The 12,554-nt window shown below is 50.6% G+C and overlaps 1 long non-coding RNA gene across 1 annotated transcript in view; it reads right to left on the reverse strand.

The window, feature by feature from the left end:
• Window positions 1–9,367: 9,367 nt before the first annotated feature.
• Window positions 9,368–12,554, reverse strand: part of LOC310684870 — a 47,154-nt gene continuing 43,967 nt past the window's right edge. Inside the window, exon 2 of the long non-coding RNA XR_014514905.1 lies at window positions 9,368–10,105. This is a non-coding gene — a long non-coding RNA (uncharacterized lncRNA). The remainder of the gene's footprint in view (window positions 10,106–12,554) is intronic.

The following is a 12,554-nucleotide window of genomic DNA, read 5'->3' on the forward strand; positions in this document are numbered from 1 at the left end:
CTACCCCTCCTAGTTTGGTGTCACTGCAACTCTGATGAGCGTCCCCTCACGGATTGCCAAGCAAAGACACCAGCCAGGAATACAGGAGCAAAACAGCAGCCTGTAGGCCTGATCTTTATTTAAAATACGTTGCAACAGGACTTCCACCCACCGCATGGAAGAAGCCCCAAACAAAGGGATAAAGTAAAGGTAAAGGCACCCCTGCCCGTACGGGCCAGTCTTGACAGACTCTAGGGTTGTGCGCCCATCTCACTCAAGAGGCCAGGGGCCAGCGCTGTCCGGAGACACTTCCGGGTCACGTGGCCAGTGTGACATCGCTGCTCTGGCGAGCCAGAGCCGCACACGGAAACACCGTTTACCTTCCCGCTAGTAAGCGGTCCCTATTTATCTACTTGCACCCAGGAGTGCTTTCAAACTGCTAGGTTGGCAGGCGCTGGGACCGAACAACGGGAGCGCACCCCGCCGCAGGGATTCGAACTGCCGACCTTTCGATCGGCAAGCCCTAGGCGCTGAGGCTTTTACCCACAGCGCCACCTGCATCCCCAAAAACAAAGGGATACTTGTTCTTTAATCCCTTTTCCCTTCTCCTATAAACACCTTGGGTGAAGCATCATTCATACATCTTAGATACATCATGCATATGTCACAAACAGGGAGGTGTTTTCTTGGCAGAAACCAGTTCATCCCTCCCTTGCCCTCCACCTCGCACCCATCAAGTCATGCAAAGGAAATATCTACAACTTCCTGGGTTTCCCTGCCAGGTAATCACACTTCTTTGTCCTGACCAGGACCTACTCCATTCCTGGATGGTCTGCTATTGTCCATGGGACGACTACCTGTCTGGCAGGTGATTATCTCTTGTTCAAGAGGCTGCTGAGTACAAGATCTCAGGTTTCCAGGATTATGGCTGTCTTGTTTCCCAAATTCCCCCTTTGGGAGGCAGTTGTTCCCTGAATAAAATGAAGTTGGAATGGTGTCGATCTGACCTAGGGCTGATTTTATATGAAGGTTTTGCTGCATAAGGGAAGATGAGTACTATGTAAGGTAAAAAGGTAAAGGACCCCTGAACATTTAAGTCCAGTCAAAGGCGACTATGGGGTTGCAGCGCTCATCCCTCTTTCAGGCCAAGGGAGCTGGCGTTTGTCCACAGACAGCTGTTGTAAGAAAAAACTGCTCCTTTTCCCTTATGGGGTACCCAAGAGCCCACATAAAGTCCGTTTGTAGGTTCCCTATCGGTAAGAGAAAATAACAGAGGCCATCCAGAGAATATTGAGAAGCAAAGCAGCTAGTAAGCCTCATCTTTATTAACTGTGGCAACAGGGTGCTCACTGCCACACGCAGGAGGGACCCCAAACAATGGTGCGCAAGCCCTTATATAAAAAGGTAAAGGTAAAGGTACCCCTGCCCGTTCGGGCCAGTCTTGCCAAACTCTAGGGTTGTGCGCTCATCTCACTCTAGAGGCCGGGAGCCAGCACTGTCCGCAGACACTTCCGGGTCACGTGGCCAGCGTGACAAGCTGCATCTGACGAGCCAGCGCAGCACACGGAACGCCGTTTACCTTCCCGCTGGTAAGTGGTCCCTATTTATCTACTTGCACCCGAGGGTGCTTTCGAACTGCTAGGTTGGCAGGCGCTGGGACCGAACAACGGGAGCGCACCCCGCCACGGGGATTCGAACCGCCGACCTTTAGATCTGCAAGTCCGAGGTGCTGAGGCTTTAACCCACAGCGCCACCCTTATATAGGCATTTGAAATTGCCCAGCCTGGAGCCCACAAACACCCCCCAATATATCATACATACATCACAGAAGAGGCCGACTACAGCAAAAATCCTGTCTGCTAGGGTACCTCAAAAATGACCACGGATTGCATCACTTGGGCCGTCTGGCGATTCTTTTGTGATGGTAAATACTTCATTCCTGTGTCCAGGTCACAGGCTCACTCTATTCAGACACAGATACCCCTCAAGACAGGATTTGTCAGCACAGAGACAAGGGGGAGGTTTTCTCATTTCCTTTGTTCTTTCAGAGAAACATTTGAAGTCAGTTGGGAGAGACAAAATGGTTTCAGGACTTTTCCCGTACTGATACTGTGGTGGTTTATAGGTGTATGTATGTGTCTGCCTGGTACATTTATGAACATTTATTTTATATCTTAGACCTTATAATTCTCATAACGCAGCTTTCCAGGTCATGTGGCCCGCAGGACTAAACCGCTTCTGGTGCAACGGGACACCATGACGGAAGCCAGAGCACATGGAAACTGTTGACCTTCCCGCCACAGTGGTACCTATTTATCTACTCGCTTTCAAACTGCTGGGTTGGTGGGTTTTTATGAGGATATTTACAAAAAATAATAATAATTGTTTAAATAATTTTTATTGGTTTTACACAATAAATCTCACATTTAACACATTTAAATTTTGAACTCAAACAAGATTCTTCCCAATCTCCCCTCCTCCCCTCCATGGTCCTTTGTGTATCTAAGAAACTGCATATTATAGTTCATCCGCACTATAGTCCTCCAAAATGTCCAAAGTCTTTGTAACATTGCAGGAGTTACTGAGACCTACCAAAGAGCTCGAGTGATTACTGTGTTCTTTTAAGTACAGTCTGTATTTGTCCCATTCCCCACTGAAGTTTTCATCCTCCTGGTTTCTGATTTTCCCTGTCAGCCTCGCCATCTCTACATATTCTAGTAGTTTCATCTGCCAGTCTGCTTTTGCCAGCATCTCCTCCTCTTTCCATCGCTGGGCAAACAGCATCCTTGCAGCTGTAGTTGCTCACATGAGTAGTCTTCTCAATTCCTTTGGTATGTCTGCACCTAAAATTCCCAAGAGAAAGGCTTGTGCTCTTTTGACAAAAGTTATTTTAAACATTTTTTAAAAATTCATTATATATAATTTCCCATAAGTCTTTATCTTTTTATAATTCCACCACATGTGGTAAAAGGTGCTCTTCTTTTTCTTAAATTTCCAATTCAAAACTGAATGGTGGTTTGTGGGGGGGTCTGGGGGTGCAGCGGCCTGTTTCACTGGAAATAACTTCCCCCCAAAAACCATTACAAAAATTACAGTATCAGTGCACATGGCTACTAACAGTTGCCCTTTGGCTGTCCATAAGAAGTTTATACCTTAACATAAGAAGCTTATACCTTGTAGTTTATACAATGCAAATACCTTTGGATTTATACCATAAAGTTGGCTGACTGAAAGGACAAGCAAATTGTTCAGGGCTGAAGCAGCTTCCTTATGAGGAAAATTTGCCACATGCAAAAGGTATTCTCGGGTGGAATTCAGTCACAGCTAGAGAAGCCTCAGTCAGATCTGTAACAGCAGCCAAGAGCGGAAAGATGCTACTTTTAAGGACGGTCCCCAAGAGAACCTAGTGTCATAGAGAAATTACAAAATGGAATACAGATGCCCTTTTCTTCCTCTGCATTTCGGATTTGATGTTTTCATGTGTTGCTATAGCGTTGTAACATTTTGAAGAGGGGGTCCCAGGGGGCTGGGAGGGGGGCAGAAAGAGCAGGTGGAGTGGGGAGACATGCTTCATAGACATTGGATACAAAAGTATGTATTCCACTTCTGGGGGGGCATCTGTATAGTAGCATCATTTGCTTTGTGTCTGTATTTCAGCCATAAATATCCCATGTTCTTCTCTGTTAGTGACGTCGCCTTGGAAGCAGCACAGGAGCAGCCGAGGGGATTTTCCTAGGAAGCCTTTTATTCCCCCCCCTCCGGTGACATTGTGTGTTCTGAACACGCTGGCATTCTTATACCCCCCAATTCCTGCATTCAGTAAGTCTTAGAATTTGGCTTGGACTTGGGTTGCCAACCCCGGGTGCCAGACGCGTGTGGATTAAACGGTGTGTTTGACGCTCCTCATCCTCTGGAATCAGCGTGTCTTCACAGCTCCTTCAACCAGGCAAGGAAGGACGCCTGGATCCAGAATTGGCCCCCCAGTCACTGAGGGCCTCATGGTTGAAACCGTCTTTAGGGAAGACAATCTTACTCGGCTAGGAGGGACGCCAGAGAAGAAGGCTTGCCATGTGTCCTCTTTCCCCAGGACACGTCCTCCTTTTCAGGGGCAAAAATTCTGTCCAGGTGGATTTTTTGGTCAAAATGTCTCTGGCCAGACCTTCTGGAGGAGACATAACTGGGGGTGGAAGACTTGCGTTCCTCTTCTCTTCTCCTGCCCCCCTCAGCAAAACATCTCACAGCTTAGTAGGAGTATTGAAAGTGAGAGTCATCATCGCATCCTCGTTTTTGCTCCTCAAAATCTGCCCACCCTCCCAGAGAAGGGCAACCAAGGAGATGAAGACTCTGTGAAGGCAGGTTGCTCTTGCTCTTTGTCCGCCTTCCAAAATGAAGAGCAGAATCCTAAAGTTGGAAGGGACCCCAAGGTCCATCTAGGCCAGGGGAGGCAGCCTAAGGCCCGGGGGCCGGATGCGGCCCAATCGCCTTCTCAATGCGGCCCCCGGATGGTCCAGGAATCAGCGTGTTTTTACATGAGTAGAATGTGTCCTTTTACTTAAAATGCATCTCTGGGTTATTTGTGGGGCATAGGAATTTGTTCATTTCCCCCCTCCCAAAATATAGTCCGGCCCCCCACAAGGTCTGAGGGACGGTGGACCGGCCCCCGGCTGGAAAAGCTTGCTGACCCCGGATCTAGGGCTGTTTTTCAATGTCCCAACGCTGCCTGGCACTGGTCCCTCCAAATGATCTTGTCTGGCTGGTCTTTCTTCACCCAGTCATGTCAAGGAGCAGCATGGGGGCTAAAAGGAGGAACAAATGGAGGACAAGATCCCTGTCCCCCCAGAAAAGCTCTTCTTTCTCTTTTTGTGGAGGGTCTAGGCCCCTCTTGAAGGACCTTTGCCTTGCTCCAATCAGGTTGTATATTTCCACCCCTTGGGACGGGACCGAAATAGTTTACTTGCCTCATAGCAAACTGGCATTTTGAAGCTTGGACCATTAGGCCTGCACACCATCAGCTTTTACAGTGGTTCCTCGGGTTAAGTACTTAATTCGCTCTGGAGGTCCGTTCGTAACCTGAAACTGTTCTGGGGCCTCCTGCTGCCGCCGGAACATGATTTCTGTTCTCATCCTGAAGCAAAGTTCTTAACCTGAGGTACTATTTCTGGGTTAGCGGAGTCTGTAACCCGAGGTACCACTGTACATACTTTACATTTGCTGAGGCAAAATCTCCACCCCCCAACACTGCTTGCGGCAGTTCTGCCCTCGCCTTAATCTCCTCCATTTTTAAAGGACGCAAGTCTTTTTCATGGGCCATCTTGGCCTCCCTGTCTCTTTCTTCTTGGGCTCATTCTCTCTCTCTCTCTCTCTCTCTCTCTCTCTCTCTCTCCCCCTCTCTCTGCCTGTATCTCTGCTGGATGAAGGGCAGCTGCCATTCTGGTCTGTTCTCTTTCTTTCTCTGCTTCCACCTTAGACAATTCCAATCTTAGCCTCATCAGGGAATGCAGTGGATGTAGTCTACCTTGATTTCAGCAAGGCATTTGACAAGGTGCCCCATGATATTCTTGTAAAGAAGCTGGTAAAATGCGGTCTTGACTATGCTACCACTCAGTGGATTTGTAACTGGCTGACTGACCGGACCCAAAGGGTGCTCATCAATGGTTCCTCTTCATCCTGGAGAAGAGTGACTAGTGGGGTGCCACAGGGTTCTGTCTTGGGCCCGGTCTTATTCAACATCTTTATCAACGACTTGGATGATGGACTCAAGGGCATCCTGATCAAATTTGCAGATGACACCAAACTGGGAGGGGTGGCTAACACCCCAGAAGACAGGATCACACTTCAAAACGACCTTGACAGATTAGAGAACTGGGCCAAAACAAACAAGATGAATTTTAACAGGGAGAAATGTAAAGTATTGCACTTGGGCAAAAAAAATGAGAGGCACAAATACAAGATGGGTGACACCTGGCTTGAGAGCAGTACATGTGAAAAGGATCTAGGAGTCTTGGTTGACCACAAACTTAACATGAGCCAACAGTGTGACGCGGCAGCTAAAAAAGCCAATGCAATTCTGGGCTGCATCAATAGGAGTATAGCATCTAGATCAAGGGAAGTTATAGTGCCACTGTATTCTGCTCTGGTCAGACCTCACCTGGAGTACTGTGTCCAGTTCTGGGCACCACAGTTCAAGAAGGACACTGACAAACTAGAACGTGTACAGAGGAGGGCAACCAAAATGGTCAAAGGCCTGGAAACAATGCCTTATGAGGATCGGCTAAGGGAGCTGGGCATGTTTAGCCTGGAGAAGAGGAGGTTAAGGGGTGATATGATAGCCATGTTCAAATATATAAAAGGATGTCACATAGAGGAGGGAGAAAGGTTGTTTTCTGCTGCTCCAGAGAAGCGGACACGGAGCAATGGATCCAAACTACAAGAAAGAAGATTCCACCTAAACATTAGGAAGAACTTCCTGACAGTAAGAGCTGTTCGACAGTGGAATTTGCTGCCAAGGAGTGTGGTGGAGTCTCCTTCTTTGGAGGTCTTTAAGCAGAGGCTTGACAACCATATGTCAGGAGTGCTCTGATAGTGTTTCCTGCTTGGCAGGGGGTTGGACTCGATGACCCTTGTGGTCTCTTCCAACTCTATGATTCTATGATTCTATTCTATGATTCTATCTCTAATTCAATATATTAGGATTCTCCTCAGACGCAGCAGCTGGGTCATCCTGAGTCTCTTTGGCTTGGCGCTTGCTGGCCATTTTCTGACAGGAATTTTTTCTCTTTTTAACCAAAGAACTTCACTCCTTTATTAAACTGGTTGCTCTGTGTCTCTGGGTACGTTTCTCTGTGGGTTTTTACTTTGTATCACGGCTCTTTCCGCCCCCCGGCACCCTTGGGCCCGCCCTTCAGGGTTCTTGTTTTGAGACCCCACTTCCTCCCTGGGTTACTTTTTCTGGGAGGGACAGAGTATTGCTGCTCCCCCTAAGTCTCCTTTGATTTCATCTCCCAAGGTAGAGACTTCAGTTACTGTTTTCAGCCTAAATGAGCAGGAACCTCTTGAAAACATTGCTCTAAACTGATCAGCTGTTTGAGCTCATCTAACTTTCCTCCCATCTGTCCAGAGCTTTGCCAATTTGGCTGCCCAGTTGGGCATAAGTCTCTCTTGGTTTCCTCTTAATTTCACGAAAGGCTTTTTGGCTTTGTTCTGCAGTCAGTCCAAAGCGCACTTTCACTCTCTCCTTAAATCTGAGGGAATCAGAGGTTTCATCCTCTCTGAGAATATTTCACTCAAAACTCCACATATTTGTGGGCGTAAGTGCAGCATCCAGTTTTCCTCATGAATGTTTGAGTCTGCCAGTCCGCTCAAAACTAAATAGGATCTGTGTGGGTTTTAACTTCCTATCCCACCCCTGCCACCAATTAATATGCGACAACGCAAGGGCTCTTTTCCCCCTGGCAGCCTTGGGCCCGTTCTCTCTCTTAAATATAGTGCACCCACCTCACAGAAATCCTATCAGGGTTCCTCTGCAGGCCCTTTTCTTCCTGACTCAGTGACCCCTCCCCAAAGGAGCAAGAGTTGCAGACCTCCTGCTACTTGCAGCCCCCCTGGCTTTGCAGAGAAGAAGGGGGCAGAACCTCTTAGCCCTGGCTTGGGGATCCCCTTGCAGGAGCTGAGCAGAATCCCCACAGATCCCCATCATGACTCCCTGGCCCTCCTGGCTGTTCTTCTGAGCCCTTGCAAAGCGGAGCTCGCCCTGCTCCCTTCTCTCTCTCTCTCAGGAGCCAGGGCCCCAGAGGGGTCTTCTTTGGGGGACCCTCCCCTGCAGCCCTGGGACCCCCCATCTCCCCAAGGCGACTCACCAGATCCCAGAAGGCGCCCCCAGGCAGCACTTGTGGAGCAGAGAGACAAAAGCCCAGATAGGGGCGGAGCTTTTGCTCTGGGGAGCCTCCTCCCTTAACCCTTGGCGCGCCGCGCTCGCCCCGCCCCTCCTCCTTCTCTCTCCCGGCGCAGCCCTCAGGGCGTCGCGCAGGCGCAGAGCTGCTCCCTCGGGGGACTTTGGGGGCCTGGCAAGCTTCTCCCTCCGCAGGGAACAGAGTTCTGTACATCTCAAGAGCAACAAGAATGTATTCCTTCCCACCCTTTGCTTGAGAAGCCAGAGGAAAACTCTGCAAGTGTTTGGCTCCAGGTCCCTTGAGAGAGTTGGTTCCGACTCTGAGCAAAGAGGAAGGAAAAGGGGGTCCTGCAAGGAGAGGATGAGGGGAAGACCCCCTTTTCTAGGGGTGGGGGAGAGGGATTGGGCTCCCGGTCAAGAGAGCACCTTGTATCCTGGCACTGAAAAGACACCCTCCCGATTACTTCAAGGGAGGTAATAGTGCCACTGTATTCTGCTCTGGTCAGACCTCACCTGGAGTACTGTGTCCAGTTCTGGGCACCACAGTTCAAGAAGGACACTGACCAACTGGAACGTATCCAGAGGAGGGCAACCAAAATGATCAAAGGCCTGGAAATGATGCCTTATGAGGAACGGCTAAGGGAGCTGGGCATGTTTAGCCTGGAGAAGAGGAGGTTAAGGGGTGATACGATAGCCATGTTCAAATATTTAAAAGGATGTCACATCGAGGAGGGAGAAAGGTTGTTTTCTGCTGCTCCAGAGAAGCGGACACGGAGCAATGGATCCAAACTACGAGAAAGAAGATTCCACCTAAACATTAGGAAGAACTTCCTGACAGTAAGAGCTGTTCGACAGTGGAATTTGCGGCCAAGGAGTGTGGTGGAGTCTCCTTCTTTGGAGGTCTTTAAGCAGAGGCTTGACAACCATATGTCAGGAGTGCTCTGATGGTGTTTCCTGCTTGGCAGGGGGTTGGACACGATGGCCCTTGTGGTCTCTTCCAACTCTAGGATTCTATGACACACACTTTGTGGCATCTCCTTTTGGGAAAGGGTGAAAACATAGTTCAAACCACCTCCAGGACCAGGCACCCTCAATGGGCTTTGCGCTTTAACTCCCAACCGGAGGCAGGCGGGATGGAAACAGCCGTCCAAAAGGTCCAGCCAGCTCCAGAGGCGACCCAAGGCTGCTCTCCAACGGGGCGCTGCTCCAGGCATCTGAGTTGCCCAGCTCAAGGGAGCTGGCGGGACCAAGAACCGGGGTTCCTGAATTGCAGGGGTTGGACTAGATGAGCCTGGAGCGTCCTCTTCCAGGATTCCTCATCTGGATACCAATGCCACGGCTGGAATGTCTCCCAAAACTGCCCCCCCTTTCACAAGGAGCTCTCCCCCCCCCCCCCCGTGTCTTAAACTGCCCTTTGACTGGCAACCATCTCCAATCTCCTTGGTGGACAATCCCAACCAAAGATGCATTAGATTCTCTGAAATCTACTCAGGAGTCCTGTTGTGATTTCATGCTCTTTATTGCAGCTTGTAAAGCAGTGATTTAATTGCTCTCCAAACCTCAGGCTGTTCCCATTGCGCCCAGGTTAGCATTCTTAGTCGTTGAGATATGCCAATCACCTATGTATGTCTTGTGGTCTTGGGTGTCTCTCGGTAGGGGTTCCTGGTTCTGGCTCTTGTTCCAGGGCTGCCGGCTGTGACGGGGTCGTTGGGTTGGACGCCGCTGGTCCACTCAGTCGTGGTTCTGGTTCCTGTGGCTGCTCGGCCTCAGTCACTTCTGGACTTCCTAGTTCTGCCTCCCTTACCCGCTCTTCCTGCTCCTGCTCTATGGGCCTCACCCTTCTGCTATCCCCTTGGGATTCCTCTGTCCAGCCCTCCTTGCAATTTCCCACCAGGAATCCTCCGGAAGTTCAATAGTCCCAAGAAGGCTTGGAGTTCCACCTTACCCTTAGGTGCAGGGGCGTTGCAAATAGCCCTCACCTTGTCCCCGATCAGGTGGACTTTAAGACTCCGCCAGAGTGGCGAGGACATGGCTGACCATTGGCACCAGGGATGCATGAGCCATAAGGGCCTTCTTTATGGTACATTTGTAGTCTGCGCAGATGTGGACTGAGCCATTGGGCTTGACAGGTGTGATGATTGGGGTTTCTCATGGGCGTTAGGCACGGGCTAGAGCACTCCTTGCTCCACAAGCCAGTCTAATTCCTTGTCAATGCGGGGTTTTGAGGGCGAACGGGACCTGATGGGTCGTATGGCGGGGTAGGCCAACGGGGCCAACGGGGGGGGGCAGTATATCATCCCAATGCCCCATCAAAAACCTCTGGAAACTCTTTGCACGTGGCGTCTACGTGGGAGCTGGTGCAATTTACCCCAGTGATGGTTAGCCCCAGTGGCCCAAACCACGCCAACCCCAGTAAGCTAACGTAGCGCCCCTTGACCACGATCAAGTCCAACCACCACTTCCGCCCTGGATATTGTACATTGAAAGTTCCCACCCCCATCGTGGGGACCTTGCGTTTGTGGAAGACTCCCGGAGGGTGAATGGGGCTGACCAAACTTGGAGCTGCCACTGGGACACAATTTCCTTAATGTCCATGCCAAAATTATGGACAGGGTTGAGCCTGTAACAAGCTCCATGTGGCACGGGCTGCCTCTATCTGTGCTCAATGTAAATTGTTTCCGCATTAGAATGAGGCAACTGGTATACCTGCCAGTCTGTGATCTTCGTCGAGTTACCTTGGGACTCTTGGGTCGGCCATCTGGTTCGAGGCTTTGGGTAGGGCAGCCACGGCACACCCGGGCGATGTGTCCCACTTTTCTGCATTGTCGGCATTCTGCGTTGGGAAGTCCTCTGCTCGTGGCTCTCCCCGCAACTTGCACAGTTCCCGTCTTCCGGACGAGGCTGTCGTGGTGGGCGTGCAGCTTATGTGCGCTGCTGCACTCATTGCATGTCCTCCCGGTCGGATTCTGAGTCGTCGGTGAGGTCCTCGTGGTGGATCCCAGGTTGGGACGACATGTTTGACTGGAATCCTTGCGCTGACCTTTCGGCAGCTTCAGTTGCTAAAGCCTCCTCTAGGGCAGCCTGGACCGTCAGGTCCTTCTTGGCGTAGAGGCACCACTGCAGCTTCTCGTCCCTCAGGCCACCCACGAGACAGTCGCGGAGCATGTTCTCCAGCTCTGTGACATTGCAGAGCCGGCAGCCTGGCAGAGGCAGGTCACATACCCGGTTATGGTTTCTCCAGAGACCTGCCGCTTTGCCTGGAAGGCACCGCGTCACGCTACCACTGAGGGTTGTTGCGAGAAGTGCCCCTTCAGCCATTCTATTACCATGTCATAAGGAACGGTCGCAATATTTGTGGGAGTGAGGAGGGCCCTGGAGCTGTAGCCTGGATGCGCAGTGCGATGCTGTGTTGCATGTGGCAGCTGTGTGCGGTGCGCGGCAGACAGCTCAGCAGGATCGCACCTTCGTCGCCAGTGAAATATATTCGGAGTCTTGTAGTGATTTCATGCTCTTTATTGCAGTTTGTAAAACAGTGATTTAACTGCCCCCCCATATATATAAAGGTAAAGGTACCCCTGGCCATACGGGCCAGTCGTGTCCGACTCTAGGGTTGTGCGCCCATCTCACTTAAGAGGCCAGTGGCCAGCGCTGTCCGAAGAAACTTCGAGGTTATGTGGCCAGCATGACGAAGCTGCTCTGGCGAGCCAGCACCAGCGCAGCACATGGAAACGCCGTTTACCTTCCCGCTATAAAGCGGTACCTATTTATCTACTTGCACTTAGGGGTGCTTTCGAACTGCTAGGTGGGCAGGAGCTGGGACCGAAAGACGGGAGCTCACCCCACCGCGGGGATTCGAACCGCCGACCATACGATCGGAAGGTCCTAGGCACCCACAGCGCCACCCACGTCCCCCCCCCATATATATATATATGTTTATATAAATTGCCTCAGGCTTTTATATACATTATTTACACAGTGAGTCCCGTCTGATTGGCTGCTTCTGTTGGGATACTGCCAGGGAGACAAAGGCATCAGGCCTCCACGTCGTCTCTGGACGATCTCCAGTCTCCCGTTGGATCCGCATCAGTCAATTAACGACACGAGCCTCAGACGCATTCCAAGACTCATGCACGCCCTTCTCGCAGAGTCTCCACAACGGAGGATTCACCCAGGAGAGCATATTTACAGCTTTATTCAACGTTGGTCAGAACAAAGGAAAAACATGACTGCTTGCATCCATGGCGAGGAAAACAGCCAGAACAAAAGCTATATACAAAATGGAAACTCCCAGTGAGCAGGAAGTAAACAGGCATGTGACGCACAACAGCCTGTTCCCTTTTTTAAGGAGGAACGGAAATATCCGAACAGATTCTGCTTCCCTCCTGGAGCCTGACTGGTCTTTTCCTGCAAGCCAATCAGTTGTTGCATTCTAGGATCCTACTTGCCTATTGTTCTAGGATCCAAGCTTAGAACATAACCTTCTCCTTCCTCCGTGTCCCCAATTCTTAAATAGGCTTTATTTCAAAACAGGGTGGGGGGTAGAGAGGGCTTAGTCTTCCAAACAACCCTTTATCCATTAGTTAGTAGACAAGCTTCCCAGTGTAAGGAGAGGAAAGCCTGGCTCAGCCACCCCACCAAATTCTGCCCGCGTGCCTTGAGGCCCCAAGATGGGCGGAGGAAGGCCTGG

The sequence above is a fragment of the Podarcis tiliguerta genome (genome assembly GCF_965153285.1).
Source record: "Podarcis tiliguerta genome assembly, chromosome: 8".
NCBI lineage: Eukaryota > Metazoa > Chordata > Lepidosauria > Squamata > Lacertidae > Podarcis > Podarcis tiliguerta.